General features: G+C 35.0%; 1 protein-coding gene across 16 annotated transcripts in view; it reads right to left on the bottom strand.

The window, feature by feature from the left end:
- Positions 1–22,419, bottom strand: part of ZEB1 (zinc finger E-box binding homeobox 1) — a 197,767-nt gene that overhangs the window by 151,665 nt on the left and 23,683 nt on the right. The gene's annotated exons all lie outside the window — the stretch shown is intronic.

Genomic DNA, 22,419 nt, shown 5'->3' with positions numbered 1-22,419 from the left:
ATTTCTGAGTAATTAAAGAGATCTTAACAGCTATCATATTTTAGGGATACTGACCCTTTAAACCTTATAGCATCGTACTAAAATAGGCAAATACCATTTCCAAAGTAAGTGGGTCATTTATCTTAAAGTATAAGGAAAGGAACTAGCATTTGTTAAAATACCTCCTAAACTATATCCATTATATTTAATCCTTACAACCCTGAGAGATAGTATATGCAAACCCATTTTACAGCTGTGAACTTGCTTAAGGTCCCACAGCTATTAAATTATCCTGTTTTAACTCCCTTCATGGTTGTCTAGCTCCAAGTCTAAGCTCATCCTTCTTACAATAACTACCTGGAACACTGCCAAGTACCATGTTAAAAAAGAGGCTAGGGCATAAAGGGGCAGGGGCAGGGGTACAGGGCAAGACTTAGTGAAGTAAAAGCAAACATTGTAAAGTCCAAGTACTTTATTCATTGAAGTGCTCTTCAAATCTATTATGAACATTCTTTCTCTTACTTTATTCACAGACACCCTTCTCTGTACACTAGTAGCTATAAGAATTAATATCAAGCTTTGAAAAAACAGAGCTTATAAAAACGCAAAGCAACAATAGCTACTGAGAATTATTTCTGAAAGGACAAATGGCCCTATGACATACCTCATTGGCCCTGAGGCAGTGTCTTCCTGAAGACACTGTCTTAAGAAATTTTCATCAACAATCCAGAGTCACTATGATATTTTATAATAAGAAGGGTAGAGATTAACTATTCTAGCAATCAAAGAAGATAGGTGTTTGTTATCTGGAAAATTTACTAACTGAATGTCCAATGATGCTATGAATAAAGATGAATAAAACTTTGATTTTTCTTAAAAAATTCAGGAAGTATCTACGGTATCATTTTGTACTTTCCAAACAGAATAGAGTGTACAAATTATAAATATAGTTAATAACATCAGTTAGTAATAAACATAATTAAAAGCATTATCAACATAGAGAAAAATATTAAAAATTCCAAAAGGTGTAAGGTTCTTAATTTTAAGAATAGAAAAACTATAGTTCCTGTGTTAACAGAAGCTGGCAGTAAACATATCCCTTTCAAAGTTATCAGAATGGAGTTTTAGAGCCTACAGCACTTTATAAATGAAGGTGGAATTTGTGTTACTCCAATGCACTCCTTTCTTCTTTCCCTCTCTTTCCCTGCCCTTACCTCTATATCATAACACGTTAAGAGTTTAAGAAAAATGTTATCTCATCTAGTATAAAAAGGTGAGACAACGTTGCATTTTAAATTAACATAGAGTCTTTAGGAGTTTTGAGGATTTCAATACCAAAATGCATACAAGTTGGATCCTTAAAAACTGTTATAGTAGAAGTGCCAAAACACAGTCTCTCTAGCATTTTGAACAAGGTTTCACAATAATTAGCACTGCAGTAGGTAATTTAACATGTGTGACCTTTTGTATAGTAACAATTCTAAATAACAGCCAAGAGCACAGTCATTTATTTGTTTGTTACCTTGATTTGGGGCAAAATGACACAAGAAGACCAGTTCTACACAAAGAATTAACACAGTACTGTGCTAATATAAGTAAATAAAGTTTAGTTCAAAGAGAAACAAATAATAAAAAGTCAAAGACAGAACTAAGCTGGCAACTGAGAAGCATAAGCCATTTTGGCCTAGATTTGTTTGTAATGACTATGTGACCCAGATACTAAAATATTTGGCTAACATTCAGAAATCTAGCAACTGAAAGAAATAAGATATATGGTTGGCTGGTTAAATATTTTAGCCAAAATAACAGATCCTTAAAATCATGCATTATTATAGCATTTTCTACACAGAAAATTTTTAAACTTTAAAAATAAGTATTTCTTTTTTTGCTTTGTAAATTATCCCATAAATTATACTTCACCTTTATAATCAGACAATAAAGATGACACTATTTACTACAGAGGTTTTGATACAAAACTCCTTTGGAGAGAAGAGCTGAGAGAAAACATACTTTTTAAAAGTAATTTATTTAAGAAACTGTATTTTCCTAAACTATCTTTGTTCCATTTATGGCCCGCATAGTTTACTCTACAGACAGGTGTTATTAAATGAGAAGAGAATTTTTGGGAAAAAAAATTCTTCAACTCCGAAGCCACATAAGCTCTGCTAATGAGGGTGCTTGAAACACGGGAGACAGAGAGTAGATTCACTAGGGTCTTGACTTCATACTTACAGGCTTAATGGGGGAAGGTGGTGTTTCACGTAAGTAAAAAACATAATACACAATCCTTAATGCACCCGTGGTGGACCATGCTGAGTGCCTATCCAACGCTTCCTTCTTCCTAATGATCCATAATTGGATTTCTATATCCACATCTCTCCCAGTAGTCAATGCGCCTCAGGGTAAGCTGACTGTCCTGAGCTGCAAGGGTAGACCACAATTAATCTAATCCATTATGGTAAGCTCATCCCTTTTGCCAATGATTAGTTTAGGCATATTTAGAATTAAGCTAATTTAGGACAATAAGGAGCAAGTTGGGGGCAGGAGTGCATGAGGACTTCTCAGGGAAAAGAACCTATATTGCCCATGAGAACGTCAAGAGAAGTGTATTCTCTCTTTGGATCTGAAGGAGGAAACACACAATCCTGATTGCAGCCAGCAGCCATTTGGCAACTACAGTGCTGGGATAAAGGAAATATTGTGGATAAAGAGTAGAGTAGACGACAAACTGAGTCCTTGAAAAAAATCACTGAGCCACTGACATAACTAATCCTAATATATATACTTTCTTATGTGAGTTAACCAATATTCTTTTTATTTAAGTCAAATTAGACTAATTTGGAAACTAATTAGCTATTAGGAAACTAACAATTGTCAAGTTCTATTTTCATTACTTTTAGAAAACCTTAGAATTTTACCCATTCCTAGCTTTAAAAAAAACCATATGCTACTTTTTGTATATTTTCCTAATTTCCTACAGTGATTGTGTACTACATGTGCTATTGGAAGCGGAGTTATTCAATCTTAGTGTACCAATATGACCTCTTCTTGATCATCAGTATAAAAAATTATGCTTTTAGTCTAGTAATGCTTTCGGGGCCCATGATGTACTCAGATCGCTATGTTCTTATAGCCTGATTTTGCTCCAATATCAACTGTCTCTTGTTCCTGCTGTACTCTGCTCACAACAGTTTCAGAGAACCACTACACTCTCATCTACAGTTCATTGGCTCTCTATGGCCTGTGCATTCTCATCCTACTCTGAGTTCCCAGTTGTACACACGCAGACGGCTGAAGTTGCCAGAATTATGTTCTGAAGCATATGAAAATTATTCTCAGGACAGTGAATTTCTTTTTGAACTTAGTTTTAAAATATAACCTAGATAACTAGTTTTGTACTTCTTTTAAAAAGTATCTCATTTATGCCTTCCCTTCCTCCCTTCTTTTGGCATTCACTTTACCTAGAAATACTTTTGACCTCTTACTTTTAAATAGATATTGAAGATTTCTATACGATCAAGGCTATAAAACAACAGCCTATGGGCCAAATATATTTAACAGGTCGATTTTGCCCTGTAGAGTTATTGTCACAGAGTATCTTAAAAACACCTGAATTAGTTACCAACTAATTTACATAAAAATCTGTATTTTAGGATCCTTTGGAAAAACTGAAATATTGGGTAACAATCACCTGAATACTCCCATGATCACCATCAGATGGAGCAGAATATTAGCTGTCCCTCTACCCAGTTAGATGAGCACAAATTCTCTAAAGCCCCAGTCTCATTATTATTTCCCTAAATGGCCTAATTCTTTATAGTTAAGGCCCTTATAGGTACTTGACTATGGTATCCCTGATACAACAGGCTAGTAACAGCCATAGATACATCAAAGAAATAAGATTGGTTAAGAAAGTACAAAAGTTCATAAGGAATTCTGTAAAGTCTGTTTCCAAAATGTTTCCTCCGGCATCTTTTAATTTAACCAGCAGTCTATTTCTAGAGTCAATGATCCAGCAATAAATTCTCTGAATAATCATGAAAAAAGTGTTTCTTAATAGAAAGCTATTTGAAACAAAAGGGTTAAATTCTTCATGTAAGTTTCAATCAATCAACCAATAGGAAAATCCTAAAGAGTCACCTTCCAAATCTGATATTCATTAGTAAGTGGTGTAACAAGATGACCTGCACTATATATATATATATACATCATATATGTACAAAATTACTTATGTGTTTTATGTATAAATTAGGAGGTCAAATTGTCTTTTAAAACTAAGTTCTCCCTATACTCCCTATATTAGTTAATGAAGTCAAACAATAACAAGAATTAGCACAATTCAAAAATTATTTTTTAAGGAACGACGTTTTCTACATTGTATTTATAATATAGTCACTTCCTCCTAACGTTAAGTACAAGTTACCTGAAAGTATTTTAGAGATAATCTTACAATCAAATTCTATAGGTGGAACAATAACAATACTATTAATATTTTTACATTTCTGTCAAATACAAGGCTTTGTCCACATACCAAATTTCAAATCTATTCCCTTCTCTCCAGCTCCACTGCTGTAACCATCATCTCCTACCTGGCCTACAGAAATAGCATCTAACAACACTGCTTCTACATATACCATAGTCAGACTCATGATTTTCAAATGAAAAATTTAATCATGGTATACCCCGATGCTTAAAACCTTTCCATGGTTTCCCAATATCCCTTAGGATATAGGTCAAAAAATCCTGAAGAACGCATAATCTCTTTCCTACATTCTTCTCTACATTTACTTATCCTTCTTTTCAATGCTCACACTGGAATCCTTTCAGTTCTTCCTTTTACTTTTGTAGATGCTATTTCTGTTGCCTGCAATGTTCCATCCTAACCCTTCTCCTAATTCCTAGACTTAAGCTAACTCATGCTGATTCTTCCAATCTCAGCCCAAAAGTTATTTCTCATGTCCTACCCTCAGTTCACATTCAACACTCCCCGACCATCCCAGAGCAGGTGAAGTCGGCCTGTTATATTCTTTCCTATCATCTTACGATTTCTCCCTTAATGCTCATCTTAGTTATAATTATTTGTTTAGTTCCAAAGCTGCTGGTTTCGTGAGGACATGGAAAGATATCTGTCTTGTTTACTGTATTACACTATCATTTAACACAATGACTGGAGATAATAGCATTTAATAAATATTTGTTGAATAAATGAGTCTCATTAAATTGGATTTAACCCACAGATAAATGAATTATTGTTGAAAATGCAGTATAGTAGACAGCACAAATATCTGGAAGTCCTGAAGACCTGGTTCATAATTCCAGGTGGACTACTTGCTGTGTGACTTTAGGTCTCAAACACCCAGATTCTTTACCTTAATAAGAATATTACCCAATGCCTGCTCTGTCTTCCTTGAACAGCTGCTGTGAGAAAAAAAGGAATAATTTACTTTCTCAATTCTTAAAGCACATTTTTTTTCACATTAACATTTTTCAAATCAGTAGGAGTCTTACCGAAGATATCAAAAGAACTTTCAATAACAACAAAAGAGATATTACACAAAATACTATAATGCTTTGTATTATACCCAAGTGTATTACTGTATCTCTGTGTGAACTTAGACATGACTAAGAATTTACCTTCTGTCACTTATCAGCATCAACAGAACTATGCACAGCTAAATTTTAACTTAATTTTAAATCCTTAAATTACCTCTTAAAATGTCTTTTAAAGATCACTATAATGCAGCATTGAAACAAAAAGTTATTATATATGCAGAACTTTCTGTGACATGTGGCTGAATTATGTTTAACGAAGGCTTCACAAGTGATAATTCTGAGCAGATACCAGGTACCTGGCTGTTAAAGTCTTCTGGATGACTTTCAAGAGAAGTTATTTAACTTCTAATGAAATGTAATATAACTAGTAAAAAAGTTTTTTAATTAAATAGGAAATGGAAACCTCGCCAAAGTAATTCCTGGACATGGCTCAGAACGACACTATCAATCCTAAAAGTGTTAAAGATCAGGAAGAGCAGCATTTGCTACAGTGCCTACGGCCCAAAGGAATTCAGAATAATCCTTAGATAAATGCTCCTCCTCCCCCAAGAAAAGTGTTCTATTTTTCTAAAAATAGACATTAAAAAGTTGTTATTAAATCAAAGAATGTGCCTTACAATTGATGAGCTCTTAGAATCGAGAAAATATAGTAATACGCATGAACATATTCTTTAAATTAACTGCTATACAAGTTGGTAATTTTAAAGGTGCCCACTTTGTGCTAGGTACAAAAAAAGTGCTTTATATAAAACTTAAAAGCTTCTCCCAGTCACTTACAAAGTCAGTGTTTGAAAATGAAACGATGAAATGGGATTCCAATATTGTTTCAGAAGAAATAAAATGTTCCCCCTAACTCTGAATAGACAGACTTGACAAAACTAAATCCACTTCTTTTGCTCTGTTCCCACTTTAAGCACTGCCCACATAATTCATAACACTGTCATTTGTTAAATTCTTTAAAATATTCTCCTGAGAAACTTATTCTAATATCTAATCACTAGCATCCAAAAGTTCTTCTTTATGTCTATCCCCATTCTTTCAATTGTTATATTTAATGTAATATTTCACTTGATTTTGTATTTTGCTGATACTGTTTTTTTTTTTTATTATTATACTTTAGGTTTTAGGGTACATGTGCACAATGTGCAGGTTTGTTACATATGTATCCATGTGCCATGTTGATTTCCTGCACCCATTAACTCGTCATTTAGCATTAGGTGTATCTCCTAATGCTGTCTCTCCCCCCTCCCCCAACCCCACAACAGTCCCCGGAGTATGATGTTCCCCTTCCTGTGTCCGTGAGTTCTCATTGTTCAATTCCCACCTATGAGTGAGAACATGCGGTGTTTGGTTTTTTGTCCTTGCGATAGTTTACTGAGAATGATGTTTTCCAGTTTCATCCATGTCCCTACAAAGGATATGAACTCATCCTTTTTTATGGCTGCATAGTATTCCATGGTGTATATGTGCCACATTTTCTTAATCCAGTCTATCGTTGTTGGACATTTGGGTTGGTTCCAACTCTTTGCTATTGTGAATAGTGCTGCAATAAACATACGTGTGCATGTGTCTTTATAGCAGCATGATATATAGTCCTTTGGGTATATACCCAGTAATGGGATGGCTGGGTCAAATGGTATTTCTAGTTCTAGATCCCTGAAGAATCGCCACACTGACTTCCACAATGGTTGAACTAGTTTACAGTCCCACCAACAGTGTAAAAGTGTTCCTATTTCTCCACATCCTCTCCAGCACCTGTTGTTTCCTGATTTTTTAATGATGGCCATTCTAACTGGTGTGAGATGGTATCTCACTGTGGTTTTGATTTGCATTTCTCTGATGGCCAGTGATGATGAGCATTTCTTCATGTGTTTTTTGGCTGCATAAATGTCTTCTTTTGAGAAGTGTCTGTTCATGTCCTTTGCCCACTTTTTGATGGGGTTTTTTTTTTTTTTCTTGTAAATATGTTTGAGTTCATTGTAGATTCTGGATATCAGCCCTTTGTCAGATGAGTAGGTTGCAAAAATTTTCTCCCATTCTGTAGGTTGCCTGTTCACTCTGATGGTAGTTTCTTTTGCTGTGCAGAAGCTCTTTAGTTTAATTAGATCCCATTTGTCAATTTTGGCTTTTGTTGCCATTGCTTTTGGTGTTTTAGACGTGAAGTCCTTGCCCACGCCTATGTCCTGAATGGTATTGCCTAGGTTTTCCTGTAGGATTTTAATGGTTTTAGGTCTAACATGTAAGTCTTTAATCCATCTTGAATTAATTTTTGTATAAGGTGTAAGGAAGGGATCCAGTTTCAGCTTTCTACCTATGGCTAGCCAGTATCGTGAAAATGGCCATACTGCCCAAGGTAATTTATAGATTCAATGCCATCCCCATCAAGCTACCAATGACTTTCTTCACAGAATTGGAAAAAACTACTTTAAAGTTCATATGGAACCAAAAAAGAGCCCGCATCGCCAAGTCAATCCTAAGCCAAAAGAACAAAGCTGGAGGCATCACCCTACCTGACTTCAAACTATACTACAAGGCTACAGTAACCAAAACAGCATGGTACTGGTACCACAACAGAGACATAGATCAATGGAACAGAACAGAGCCCTCAGAAATGATGCCGCATATCTACAGCTATCTGATCTTTGACAAACCTGACAAAAACAAGAAATGGGGAAAGGATTCCCTATTTAATAAATGGTGCTGGGAAAACTGGCTGATACTGTTTTAAGCAATATTCACCTCAGTCTTATCTTCAAGAACAAATCAGGACAGGTGCTTTCAGTTAGTTTTCTGTAAGTAGTAGTACTGGTTTTCTATGACTCCTTCACCTGGTGACCAAAACTATGTACTGCCAATATGACAGGTTGGTGGTGCTGGTGACTAATGAGACTAAAACCAACAAAGCTGACTCATAATCAAACCTTTGACTGTGACTATTTAGTACTTGTTTTAAAATATTTTATCTCTATTCCTTCTTTAGAAATGATCATTGGAAAATTATCTCTTTAGACTTCTTTCTCTGATTCAATATCTTAATCTCTTTGGCTAGGGACTTGTCAATTTGATCATAAACAAATTCTGGAATTGACCTAAAAAGATGGCTTAGGAAGGTTGTAAGATTTTTCTGCAAAATAGAAGGTAGAATAGAAAGTAGAACTATGGCAAATAGCCACTTGTTTGTTTCTACCAATTAGTAACTCACTACATTGTCAGTAGCCTATATACCGTTGTTTATAAAGAATTCTAGCATTAGACAGATGCTTGTATTAGAAGATCTATAAATTATGTTAATGTTATAAACTTTATTCAGATTGGAACTACTGAACTATCTTGGTAAGACAAAGACTTTAGACAAATTATGATTTATCTTTAAAACATACCTTTAAGTATTATAATCACAAATATAAAAATTAATCAAACATGAGGGACATGGGAAAAGAAACAGGATGGGAGTAATGGAATTTCCAGCACTATGCTGTGTACTTCCAAATTATCTCACTTAACTGTCAATCCTGTGAGGTTGAGACTACTACTGTCATACAGATGAGAAGACAGTGGCTGAGAGCTCTTAAGTGACCCTAGTGTAAATCCAGTGCTCAAATCCACGTGTGCCTGACTATACCAGTTTCTGAAATGTGGTAATGGCAAATACCCATGCTCAGCAAAAACTGCACTTCCTTGTGGTAGTTTGCATTTCCATAGATGGCTGCAACAATATATCCCATCCCATTTGCTCTTCTACAGTGTAATCTTGCTACTCCATCTTTAACAAATGAAGCCTATTTCTCTTCCTGTTGATCTGGGCTGGCCTTGTGAATTGTTCTGATCAACAGAATGGGCAGAAGTAATGCTAAGTAACTTCTAAATATGGCCCTTTAAAAGGCTGCAGCTTCTTTGCCTTTGGAACATTCCTTTTTGGAATCCAGCTACCACGTTGTAAGGAAGCCCAACTAACTTCACAGAGAGGCACACTTAAGGAGAGCTGAGGCACCCAGGCCATCCCCAACTGTGCTCCACGCCAGCAGCCTGCATCCACTGCCAGCCATGTAAGTGAGGCCACTGTGGACTGCCCTCTTTCCTAGCACCCCAGCCAAGACCACACAAAGCAGAAGACTCACTCAGTAAACTCTCAAAATTATGAGAAATAATGAATTACTGTTGTTTTAAGCCATTAAACTTTGGGGTGGCTTGCCATGCAGCTATTAGTAAAGTGAAACACTCACCATATTCCTTAGAAATGTATTTCAACAGTTTCAGCTTTCTACATATGGCTAGCCAGTTTTCCCAGCACCATTTATTAAATAGGGAATCCTTTCCCCATTTCTTGTTTTTCTCAGGTTTGTCAAAGGTCAGATAGTTGTAGATATGTGGCATTATTTCTGAGGGCTCTGTTCTGTTCCATCGATCTATGTCTCTGTTGTGGTACCAGTACCATGCTGTTTTGGTTACTGTAGCCTTGTAGTATAGTTTGAAGTCAGGTAGCATGATGCCTCCAGCTTTGTTCTTTTGGCTTAGGATTGACTTGGCGATGCGGGCTCTTTTTTGGTTCCATATGAACTTTAAAGTAGTTTTTTCCAATTCTGTGAAGAAAGTCATTGGTAGCTTGATGGGGATGGCACTGAATCAATAAATTACCTTGGGCAGTATGGCCATTTTCACGATATTGATTCTTCCAACCCATGAGCATGGAATGTTCTTCCATTTGTTTGTATCCTCTTTTATTTCATTGAGCAGTGGTTTGTAGTTCTCCTTGAAGAGGTCCTTCACATCCCTTGTAAGTTGGATTCCTAGGTATTTTATTCTCTTTGAAGCAATTGTGAATGGGAGTTCACTCATGATTTGGCTCTCTGTCTGTGATTGGTGTACAAGAATGCTTGTAATTTTTGTACATTGATTTTGTATCCTGAGACTTTGCTGAAGCTGCTAATCAGCTTAAGGAGATTTTAGGCTGGGACAGTGGGGTTTTCTAGATATACAATCATGTCATCTGCAAACAGGGACAATTTGACTTCCTCTTTTCCTAACTGAATACCCTTCATTTCCTTCTCCTGCCTGATTGCCCTGGCCAGAACTTCCAGCACTATGTTGAATAGGAGTGGTGAGAGAGGGCATCCCTGTCTTATACAAAAATTAATTCAAGATAGATTAAAGACTTAAATGTTAGACCTAAAACCATTAAAATCCTACAAGAAAACCTAGGCAATACCATTCAGGACATAGGCGTGGGCAAGGACTTCACATCTAAAACACCAAAAGCAATGGCAACAAAAGCCAAAATTGACAAATGGGATCTAATTAAACTAAAGAGCTTCTGCACAGCAAAAGAAACTACCATCAGAGTGAACAGGCAACCTACAGAATGGGAGAAAATTTTTGCAACCTACTCATCTGACAAAGGGCTAATATCCAGAATCTACAATGAACTCAAACAAATTTACAAGAAAAAAACAAACAACCCCATCAAAAAGTGGGCAAAGGACATGAACAGACACTTCTCAAAAGAAGACATTTATGAAGCCAAAAAACATATGAAAAAATGCTCATCATCACTGGCCATCAGAGAAATGCAAATCAAAACCACAGTGAGATATCATCTCACACCAGTTAGAATGGCCATCATTAAAAAGTCAGGAAACAACAGGTGCTAGAAAGGATGTGGAGAAATAGGAACACTTTTACACTGTTGGTGGGACTGTAAACTAGTTCAACCATTGTGGAAGTCAGTGTGGCGATTCCTCAGGGATCTAGAACTAGAAATACCATTTGACCCAGCCATCCCATTACTGGGTATATTCCCAAAGGACTATAAATCATGCTGCTATAAAGACACATGCACACGTATGTTTATTGCGGCACTATTCACAATAGCAAAGAGTTGGAACCAACCCAAATGTCCAACAACGATAGACTGGATTAAGAAAATGTGGCACATATACACCATGGAATACATAAAAAATGATGAGTTCGTGTCCTTTGTAGGGACATGGATGAAGCTGGAAACCATCATTCTCAGTAAACTATCGCAAGGACAAAAAACCAAACACCGCATGTTCTCACTCATAGGTAGGAATTGAACAATGAGAACTCATGGACACAGGAAGGGGAACATCATACTCCGGGGACTATTGTGGGGTTGGGGGAGAGGGAAGGGACAGCATTAGGAGATATACCTAATGCTAAATGACGAGTTAATGGGTGCAGCAAAACAACATGGCACATGGATACATATGTAACAAACCTGCACATTGTGCACATGTACCCTAAAACCTGAAGTATAATAAAAAAAGAAAAGAAATGTATTTCAACAATGCCAGTGTTGGCACTAAAAGGGCCAATAAGAACCCAAATTTTTGTTTTTTTGTGACTACCGAAATAGAATTATGAAAAATCACAGTAAAGCTGAAATTTCAATAATTACTAAAAGTTACACTAATTTTACATCGAAAAATAACATGGTTCAGCACTTAAAATCACAATGTTTCATAAAATCACAATGACTATGGATAAAGTTAATACTGACTGAAACACTAAGTCTTATGAAAATAAGGGCAACACTTAAAGTTTGAAAAAGAAAGGCAAATAGGTAACAGAATAAAGTCTGATTATATCAAAATAAAGCTCATATATTTGATTTGTATCCCATGTATTATAAATTATATGCTTTACATGTATTATATAGCCTATGTATTATGATTATGGGCTATACAAAGAATTAGTATACAGTAAAACATACCACATTGAATTTTACTAAACATAATGTTTTGTCTCATTTAGAAACTTCTTTAAAGATAAACATTGTATTTCGTGAAGTATCAGTATACCAGCAAAATACTACTTCATAAAAATTTCCAGTTGACAGAAGTCTGGATTACAGTCCATTGCCTTATTTTAAATTTCTGTTATACAAGTGTAAAAGTCTTGTTATACCATGAAATGTGCTTAATACATGCAGACTTAAAGGAATATTTTTAGATAACCTCTAAAGGATATCAGATAATTTATTACAAAAATAAGGATGTAGTTAATTTATGAAGGATAAACATAATTTCCAGTAGTGACATTATCAAAGAAGATTATTGTGCTAGAAAGACAATTGCCCTGATCCAATAAAAGAGTCTCCTATGATTTAAACGGCAGAGAGAAAATAATCTAGTATAATTCCAACTTTGGTGCTATAGTAAAAGGTAGAAAAAAAGGAAGTCCACATAAATACCTAATACAGTCTTCATAATTCTTAGAAAATAAAGAATTCTAAAATAGCAAGTAAAGAATTTTTAAAATTCTATGCTTATCAGGCTGATGCTGAAAAGTCATTTAGTCTAGTAAAAAAGAGTTTCTGAAAAAACTAGAAAAAATTAAATGATTTACTCAATTTTAAAACTTAATTTTGTTTTGAGGCAGATACTACGAAAGATTCTATATCCAGAAATAAAATTCTATTTTGCTAAAAAGAGATTTCCAGGGCAACTGTACCATAAGGGTAAGGTCTAGCAATTTATAACTACTATATTTCTTTTCAGTTGCTACTGGAAAATATACATTCAAGACAGATTCTTAATTCTCTTCCATGACTCCAGATACTCAGCTAACACGGAGGTTGAAACTATGCCCAAGTCCCTGCACATTCACACAAGGTTGCTATTTGGCTGTAAAGGAGCCTTTTAAAAGAGAGAAAGTGAACATAATGGGGGAGAAGGGAACTGAAGAGAAAGAAAAAGCTGCTTTTGTGCCATATGAATTATTTATTCAGTCAAGCAATGAACTCACTACTTCTAACTCTTAACAATTTATCGGAGAACTCTAAATAGTGAACTCAAAGGCTAAGTTTGAAAATTATCACTATTCAGCCAAGTTGTAATTTTTCCCACTTGAAAATGTTTTTAAAACATAAATTGTATTTTATCCAATTTATAAATTTTATAATCAGACCCAAAGTGTCAATTTTTAAAACAGACCCCAAAAAACCCCAGATAATAACTTTCATCACAGGCTATTAGGAATTAACAAACTACTCATTTTTTGTTATTCTTAGTTTAGGAAGCTAATTACAGACATGTCAATTCATGAACTTTAAATTATTAATATTTGTGTTTAACTGATAACCAAGTATCTTAAACTAGTTCAAAAAAACCTTTCTTCATCTGTTGAGTGCTGTTGAGATTTATTTTACCAAAGTCTCCATGAGGTAGTCCTGGTTCTTGATCAGTATAGACAGACTAGAGTCAGATTTCTCTTACAATCAGTAATGATGTTTGGTTGCCTAAATTATTAATAGAGATTAAATCACTTTGGAATAAGAATAGAGATAAGGTACTTGCTTCTTGAAAAGAGAAATAATCAGGTCCAATCTGTGCCAAAATGGCCTTTTCTTACATATCAAAGATGATGCAGAATTTTTGCCACCTTTCTCATCACAAAATAATTTACTTAAAAATATGAATATAATAGAGAGACCACACATTTATGGTCAATTAATTTTCAATAAAGATGCCAAGAACACACAATGGGGAAAAAACAGTCTCCTCAATAAATGGTGTTGGGGAAACGGAATGTCCCCATGCAGAAGAATGAAATTAGACCCTCATCTGACATCATTTATGAAAATCAACTCAAAATTGATTAAATACTTAAACATGAAACCCGACACTATAAAACTCCTAGAAGAAAACATAGGGAAAAAGCTCTCTGACACTGGTATGGGCAATGACTTTCTAAATATGACCCTAAAAGTATAGGCAACAAAAACAAAAATAGACAAATAGGATTACATCAAACTAAAAATTTCTGCTCAGCAAAGAAAACAATCAAGAGTGAAGAGACAACCTGCAGAATGGGAGAAAATATTTGAAAACACACCATACAGCTGATAAGAAATTAGTATCCAAAATATGTAAAAAGCTAAAACAACTAAATAGCAAAAAAATAAATAACCCTAATAAAAAAAAACAGGCAAAGGGTGTAGACATTTCATAAGAGATGACATACAAATTGCCAACAGGTATATGAAATAATGCTCAACATGACTAATCATCAGGGAAATGCAAATTAAACCCAATGAGAGACTACCTCGCACCTGTTAGAATGGTGATTATCAAAAAGATGAAACAGAGCAAGTGCTGATGAGGATGTAGAGAGAAGGAAACCCCTGTATGCTGTCACGCTGTTGCTGGAAATGTAAATTAGTACAGCCACTATGGAAAACAGTATGGAGGGTCCTCAAAAACTAACACTGGAGCTATCATATGATCCAGCAGTCTCATCGCTAGTTATAAATACAAAAGAAATGAAATCAGTATGTTGATGAGGTATCTGTACTCCCATGTTCATTTCAGCATTATTCATAATAGCCAGGATACGGAATCAACCTAAGTATCCATCAACAGATGAACTGATAGAGAAAATGTAGTATACGCACACAACAGAATACTATTCAGCCTTCAAAGAGAAGAATATCCTGTCAGCTGCAACGACACGGATGAACCTGGAGGACATTATAATAAGTGAAACAAGCTAAGGCACAGAAAGAGAAATGCCAATGATCTCACTTATACGTGGAATCTAAAAAAGTCTAAATCATGGAAGCAGAGAGTAGAATGGTGGTAACCAGAGCCTGGGGTGTAGAAGGGCTGGGGAAATGTTGGTCAAAGGATACAAAATTTCATCTAAACAGGAGGAATAAATTCAAGAGATCTATGGTATATCATAGGCCTACAGTTAATATACTGTACACCTGAAAGTTGCGAAGAGTAGATTTTAGGTGTTCTCACAACAAAAAGTATGTGAGGTAATGCATATGTTAATTAGCTTGATTTAGCCATTCCACAATGTGTACATGTATCAAAAAATAGAGTTATACACCATAAATATAATTTTATCAATTTAAACAAATTAACAGAGAATGAAAATATTTTGCATTTTGTGTAAATGAATGAATAACATACTTTTTTTTTTGGCTTAACTTGAGTCATTCTGTAACCTAAAACTGACACAGAACACAACTTCTTTTGGAAAGTTACAAACTTGTCTCCTTACACTTTCATTTTCTATTTGAAATGGTTTGAAAATCCCTACGTCTCAGGAGGAGTGTCTATCTGACATAATTTTACGGGACTCTATTTTTTATTTTTTATTTTTATTTTTTGAGACAGAGTCTCACTCTGTCACCCAGGCTGGAATACAATGGCGCAATCTCAGTTCATTGCAAGCTCCACCTCCCAGGTTCAAGCGATTCTCCTGTCTCAGCCTCCTGAGTAGCTGGGATTACAGAAGCCCGCCACCACACCTGGCTAATTTTTGTATTTTTAGTAGAGATGGGGTTTCACTGTGTTGGCAAGGCTGGTCTCAGACTCCTGACCTCAAGTGATCCACCCACCTCAGCCTCCCAAAGTGCTGGGATTACAGGTGTGAGCCACTGCACCCGGCCTAGACTCTATTCTTAAAAAAACCAGAAGAGCAAATCATGTTTTGTGCATTTCCCCTAACTTGCTCCTTTTTCTAGGTACATCTGACATTCCCTGCTTCTGCTTCTTTCCCAGACAAATCACTTGGTAATATATAGGCACTGATTCTCCTTGATTATACTCATATTTTACAGAATGAGAATTAAGGCCGGTAGAGGAGTTAAAATTCACCTGAGTTATGGTGAGGAAAGTAAGGCTCACACAATCTATGTTACTAACCCAGATATCTACAACTAGTATGTGGCACAGCAAAGATTTAAAAACTTGTTTCCCGACACCATCTGTTGCTCTTTGCAAAATGTCCCCACTAATTCTCCTGAAGGGCCCTGGAATTCATATCTGGGAGTCTATACAACTGATAAAATCTTTGCAACATACTTTAGTAATAATTTACTGTGAGGCTTAAAAGGGTATGCCCAATAATTCTACTCCTGGGATTCTATCCTATCATAAAAATCCAACTTGTCAGACAAGCTTCATATATAATTATTTCTGTCTAGTATTTATGATAAAAATTGTTTTACATTTTTTTAAATTTTTCAAAATGTCCAATAAGGGGAGATGCTATTTCCACTATAATGAAGAAATTTAAAAAGTTTATGTTAAAGTTCTACGAAAGTGTTAAAAGAGGCACTTTCCTATGTCTAGTGACCTGTCAGGAGGCAACAAGTTATAAAAATACATGAATGTATGCTAAATAAGTGTTTTCAATCAAATAAACCACTAGATCTTACCCAGGCATGGTGGCTTATGCCTGTAGTCCCAGCTACCTAGGAGGCCAAGACAGGAGGATCACTTGAGCCCAGGAGTTCAAGGCCAGCCTGGGCAAAATAGCTAGACCTCATCTCTAAAAACTTTAAAATTAAAATAACACAGATGTATGCTAAACAAATGTTTTCAATAAAATAAATCCATAGATCTTCGCTGAGTGAGATTCTATCACATTAAGACTGACAGAGGCAGGACTGGAATCTTATTTTAAACAAGTGGCAGTTACACAGGGAGAGAGAATCATCTACTTTATCTAAGAAATACATTGCTTTAGTTTCTTTAAACTGGCATTGCACAATTTATTTTCTTCCTCATAGGGAAGAAAAACCTGCCTCAATAATCACTTGAAGGTAGTTAAAAAATGAGTTTCCTAACACCTCCCCACCACATAAAAAAACCTCAAGGTCCTTATTATTAAAGCTGAGCTTTATCTTACTTTGGAAAACTGTAATAAATATCTTCCAAGTGTTTTTGAGAGACTAAAGGAAAGTCCTCCTTTAAAGCACCACATCTCACTTATCAAAGCTTTAAACCATCCTCAGTAGTTACAGGCCTTAAACTTAAAAATCTGTAAATCTTGTCTTATCTTAACCCCAAGGAAAAGATTGAATTAGCAAAAGTACAGCCTGAAGATAACTGACTTAATTGAGCATGCATGGTTATACTTTTAAGACAGAAATGGGACTTACAATGTATGTAATTTGACAAGATTTAAGTTCCTTTCACACAATAAGAACAACCAGACTAAAGGCAGTGAAAAAACGGTGGTATTTTTCCTAACAGGATGTTTTTCTATTTTAGATGATATTTCTTTTTTTTTCAATAAGTGGTCTGCTCTTGACTTATCAAGACATGATAGAGAAGGACATTAGATGGCTTTATCTACCTCAAAAAGAAAAAAAAACTCTACATGCAAAAGTTTCACTTATATATTTATTTTTTGCTAAAAGCAGTATTTTTACTCCCAAAGCCATCTAATTTAAAAATAAATCATTAAGGGCAACTACTAAAACACCTCAAAAAGGTACTATTTCATTCAAACTTGTAAGCACTAAACTCACATCATCCTATCTTTATTTTGGGTCTAAAGTTTCCATGTATCAACAACTCATATTCTTTTACTAGTTTCTGTAACTAGAATTCTGAAAACCAACTATCCAGTTACTTAAAATAACCCTGAAGTAGCTGAAACATCCAAGTTAGCAAGAAATTTCCTATAGTTCTGTTCATAGGGAGGTAAGAGTTTTCCACACAAGACATAGAATTTTTCTTCTGAAACAAGGCAGATGAGGTACAGTGAACAAATTGCAAATTAACTAGTAGTTGTCATAAGCTTCCCTATAAACTCCTTACATTTTAATGACGACTATTCATACTTCTAACCAACTGGACCCAGTAAGAAAATTGTAGCTTCTGCTTCAAACTAGCTCTTGTGATGTACACCAAATTACATAACTTTTTGAGGTTCTCAGTTCTATCTATAAAATGAACCAGACCAGATGGATTTTTAAGGTCCCTTTCCACTTTAAGAATCTGTATTTCATTTTCTCTGAGACTTTTAAAAATCTTTTTCAAAGGTGGTAAGGCATCTTTGGAAAAAGGAAAAAAATTTCTTTGTTTTTACAGTAAAAGAAAATGTTTTCATCTTTTTCTGACAATCTGCACAGAAAAGTTTTCTAGGCTCTCTGCTAGCATTTTCAATACCCCCTTGGGATCTAGGGAAGCTGATTTCCCTTTTAACAAGATCATCTCTATAAATGAATGAGGCTGTTTCTGCTAATGGCCTCCTGTTCACCATTCTCCTTTTAGAGTATCAGCTACTAATTCCAACTGGGCAGGTTTACCTAGATGTCCTGCTTAGTCAAGGTGGGCCTCATAACCCACACAAGTTGATCTCCCATAAAAGGTGTTAGCGGTTGATTTGGTTTTGTCTTTAGCTCTTTATGGGAACATCAAGCCTTCTGGGAAGTAGTTTTATAAAGGTGGACAACTCATAACATTTAGGATCTACATTCCCCACATAAAATGCCACAAACCTACAGAACAAAATGAATTTTAGTTACCAGTTTACTTTCCTGTCATTAACAAAATTCTAAAACGTAAAATTAATGTTTCTACTTTAAAAGGTTTAATAGGATTTATTACATTATATAATACAACCTCTGCCCCCGCCAGTCCGTTTTCTTCTATCACAGTGTATACTTTAATCTTCAGGTAAATGGAGTAACTGACAAATGGAGTGATTCAAGAGCACTATAAATGAAAAGACTAGTCAACAAAAATGCTAAATACATAAATGGTTTAGTGAAATGTCTGTGAATCTGGATATTCAACATGGTAATTTGGGCTTGACCACCTCCCCAACTCCCTTCTGCCTCTCCCAAATTGTAAAATCCAAACAAATTCTTCCAGGAGAAAACTTCTAGTCAAACATGAACATCTGGATAAATTTTTAAATATTTTTATTTTCTGTATTTTCCCATATCAAAATATCAGACATCTCCTCTGGTAATATTTTCCATTAATTTAAATTTCAAGTTAAGATTTCTTTTTCATTAAATCTATTAAAATAATCTTAAGCTTTAATCACTAAACTGCTGATTCAGAAAAAAAAAAACCATGAATTAGTTCTCAACTATTCCAGGAGTCCACCTTAATATGTTCAAAATAACCCAGAACAAGTTAAAATGTCCAAGATAGCGAGAAAATTCCCACAATCGGAGTCTAAAAGGAGGTAAGGATCTTTTCACTCAAGGCACTGAATAGAGCTTTTCTTCTAACACAAAGTGTATGAGGTACAGCGAACAAACTGTAAAGGTAACTAGTTCTTTTGTCATATGGTCCTCTACAACCTTCTTATATTTTAACAATTAATGACTATTGGCAGCTTCTAACCAGTAAGGATATAATAGTTTCTGCTGTGGAAATTGAAGTGAGCCTAAGCATATTACTAATTTTCTAACAGATTATCAGAACTCAAATCAGAAAATTTAAATGAGTAACATTCAATAATTTTCTATTTCATTACTGTAAAGTTAAGACATTAAATCTTAAATACTTATTTAAGTATATTTATATGTAAGTATTTTATTCTTGAGTTGACAAACTGTCAAAATTACCAAATTAATGTAAAAAATACACAAATAATCTTTTAATATATACTACATATATCCATCAACATATGAAAAACTTAATTACTGGGAGACAATCTGATCTAATTATTGATTTTAAAAAGTGAGATTTTAAAAAGCCCATGGCTATATATTTACTTAATATAATTCGTCAGTTAATGTGCCTATTACATAACCAAAGACACCGGATCAAATGGTAACCAAAAATACCAACCAGCAACCCATCTAGTCTGCTCTGCATTTATGTATGATATCACCAGGATCCAATGAGGCTGTCAGAAAAAGTATGGAGAAGACAGAAAGTCCACCTACACTTAGCCTGTACCTTTTCCTCAGAAAGAAATGTCACCCCTTCCCCAAGAAACCTCTATAATAGAAAAAGAAAAATGGGGATTATGCCAAATTGACCCCAAGCTTTATTCTCCTCCTCAAGGCACATTCAGTAAAAACATCTAAACACATATCTGATTTGACAGGCATTTGAGTTTACAAAGAACGTGGTAAAATGAAATCATACTTGGAGCATTCATGGGTTCTGTGTGAAAGGTCACTTAGTAGTATTTTGTCTGCTGCCTACTAAGATTTAAAGCGGGCAGAGAATAAAGAGCCACCAAACCATAGCACACCTGCTCTAAATGGCACCTGCAGAATCATCTCCTCCAACCTTTTCATTTTACAAACACATTTTATAACATATTTGATTAACTCTGAATTTCCTAAGAGCTATGATAGAATGATACTAATTTGTGTGAAAGACATACACACACAGAAACAAAGATAAGCAGGCACAACCACAAAATGAAAAATTCTATAAATCAAAGGCCATGCTTTAAATGTGTATGATAAAAAATAAAATAAAAATAAAGAAATGAATGTGTATGATAAATAATGACATCTCAGGCTTCATACAATACTATAATAGATTACTGGATTTTTATATTTATCTGAAGAGAAACATTCAGGATACAAATTACAATGCTATGGAAATAGATGAAAAGAAATTAGAGACTTTAAAAGCAAATGAAATATCAGATTGAATCATCTCTAAAAATGAAACAGGATTGCTTATCAGAACATTCTAAAAATGATTAACTTAAAATGTTAACTACAGCTTAGTGCTAAAATGAATTAACTTTTTCCTGTGCCACAATATAACATAGAAAGCTCTCAAGAGCTTCGTGAAACAAAACCATTCAAAAAGAAAAATGGGGGAGGGGAAGGGTAAAAGGATCGGCAAGGAAACTGAGAATAAATGCAATCCACTAGCCAGTGGCTAAAGATTTAGGAGAGCAAGTGCATTTTGTTTTTACCGTCCTTGGAATGTGTACCCAACAGCTATGAAACAGAGGTGACATGTGCTGCCACAAACACAAACAAAAATTTTGTTCTACTACATAAAAAGGAGGAGGTAGCTTTTCTTGCAGGGGAGAGATACGAGATTTAGAATTCATACCTTAAGTAGAGCTGGCATGTCAGGTAAAATTTGAAACTTTTGTATTTATATTCTGAATATTTCTGGAGCTTTCCAACAAGCTTATCCATATGGGGGAAATAAATTATATGCAGCAAGCCCAATTTATTCGTCTTTTCAGCAAACCAGATCTAACCCCAATCTATGTTTAAAAAGCTAGAATTGAAATAAGAAAGCTTATCTATTCCACACTCTGCTGCTTCTTATCTAAAGATCTCCAATTGTATCACTTCATTTATGAGGATGGTATCATAATATTCCTCTCTATTCAAACTTCTAGTATAACCTTAGGAGCCTTCAACATCAACATAGACGCGTACAGAGATTCAATAATAAACATCTTTACTCCACTGCTAAGACTTGACCCTTTGTCATACCACTGAACAACCCTATCTCAAAAAATCATAACCTCCACCATTTTACTCTCTGATGATAACTTTCTCCCCTTCTACATCTCTCATGCCTTCATAAACTATCCTCAGAGAGATCTCCAGACCTAAAATTTCTCTATTTTCCATCAGCCTAATCCTGGGCTCCATTCCTTTCCTACTGGCTCTACCACTAAATAGTTGTGTATGTAAGTTACTTAATCTCTTCTTACCCAGTTTCCATCTCTGTAAAATGGGAATAATAGTATGTATCTCATATTCTCTCATTCATTCAACAAGTATTTGAGCCTATTCTGTATGTCAGGCACTGAGAATAGCACAGACAACAAAGCATACCCACCTTGCTCTTATCGAAGTTACATTCTAGAATCTTCTGTAACAACTATGGTTGTGGTGAGGGTTAAGAGTTAATATACGTAAAGAACAATGTACAGCACATAATTTGCAATATTTGGCACAGCTGATCATCTAAACTGTTCTAACTTCAACAACTTGGTTTCCCTAAACTCACAACTTTTACTGTACCATCTGGTAAAACCTCAATCCTAGATTAATGTTACATTCTGATCTCCCTCACTAATTTAAGGCTTCTAAGGAAATTACAATGATATAGATTTGTTCCATTAAAAATGTGTGGTTTCTAGTCTGGCTTGGATCTTCAGGTT

This window comes from Symphalangus syndactylus, chromosome 4 (genome assembly GCF_028878055.3).
Source record: "Symphalangus syndactylus isolate Jambi chromosome 4, NHGRI_mSymSyn1-v2.1_pri, whole genome shotgun sequence".
In the NCBI taxonomy this organism is placed as follows: Eukaryota; Metazoa; Chordata; class Mammalia; order Primates; family Hylobatidae; genus Symphalangus; species Symphalangus syndactylus.
This window is presented reverse-complemented; position numbering and strand designations above follow the sequence as displayed.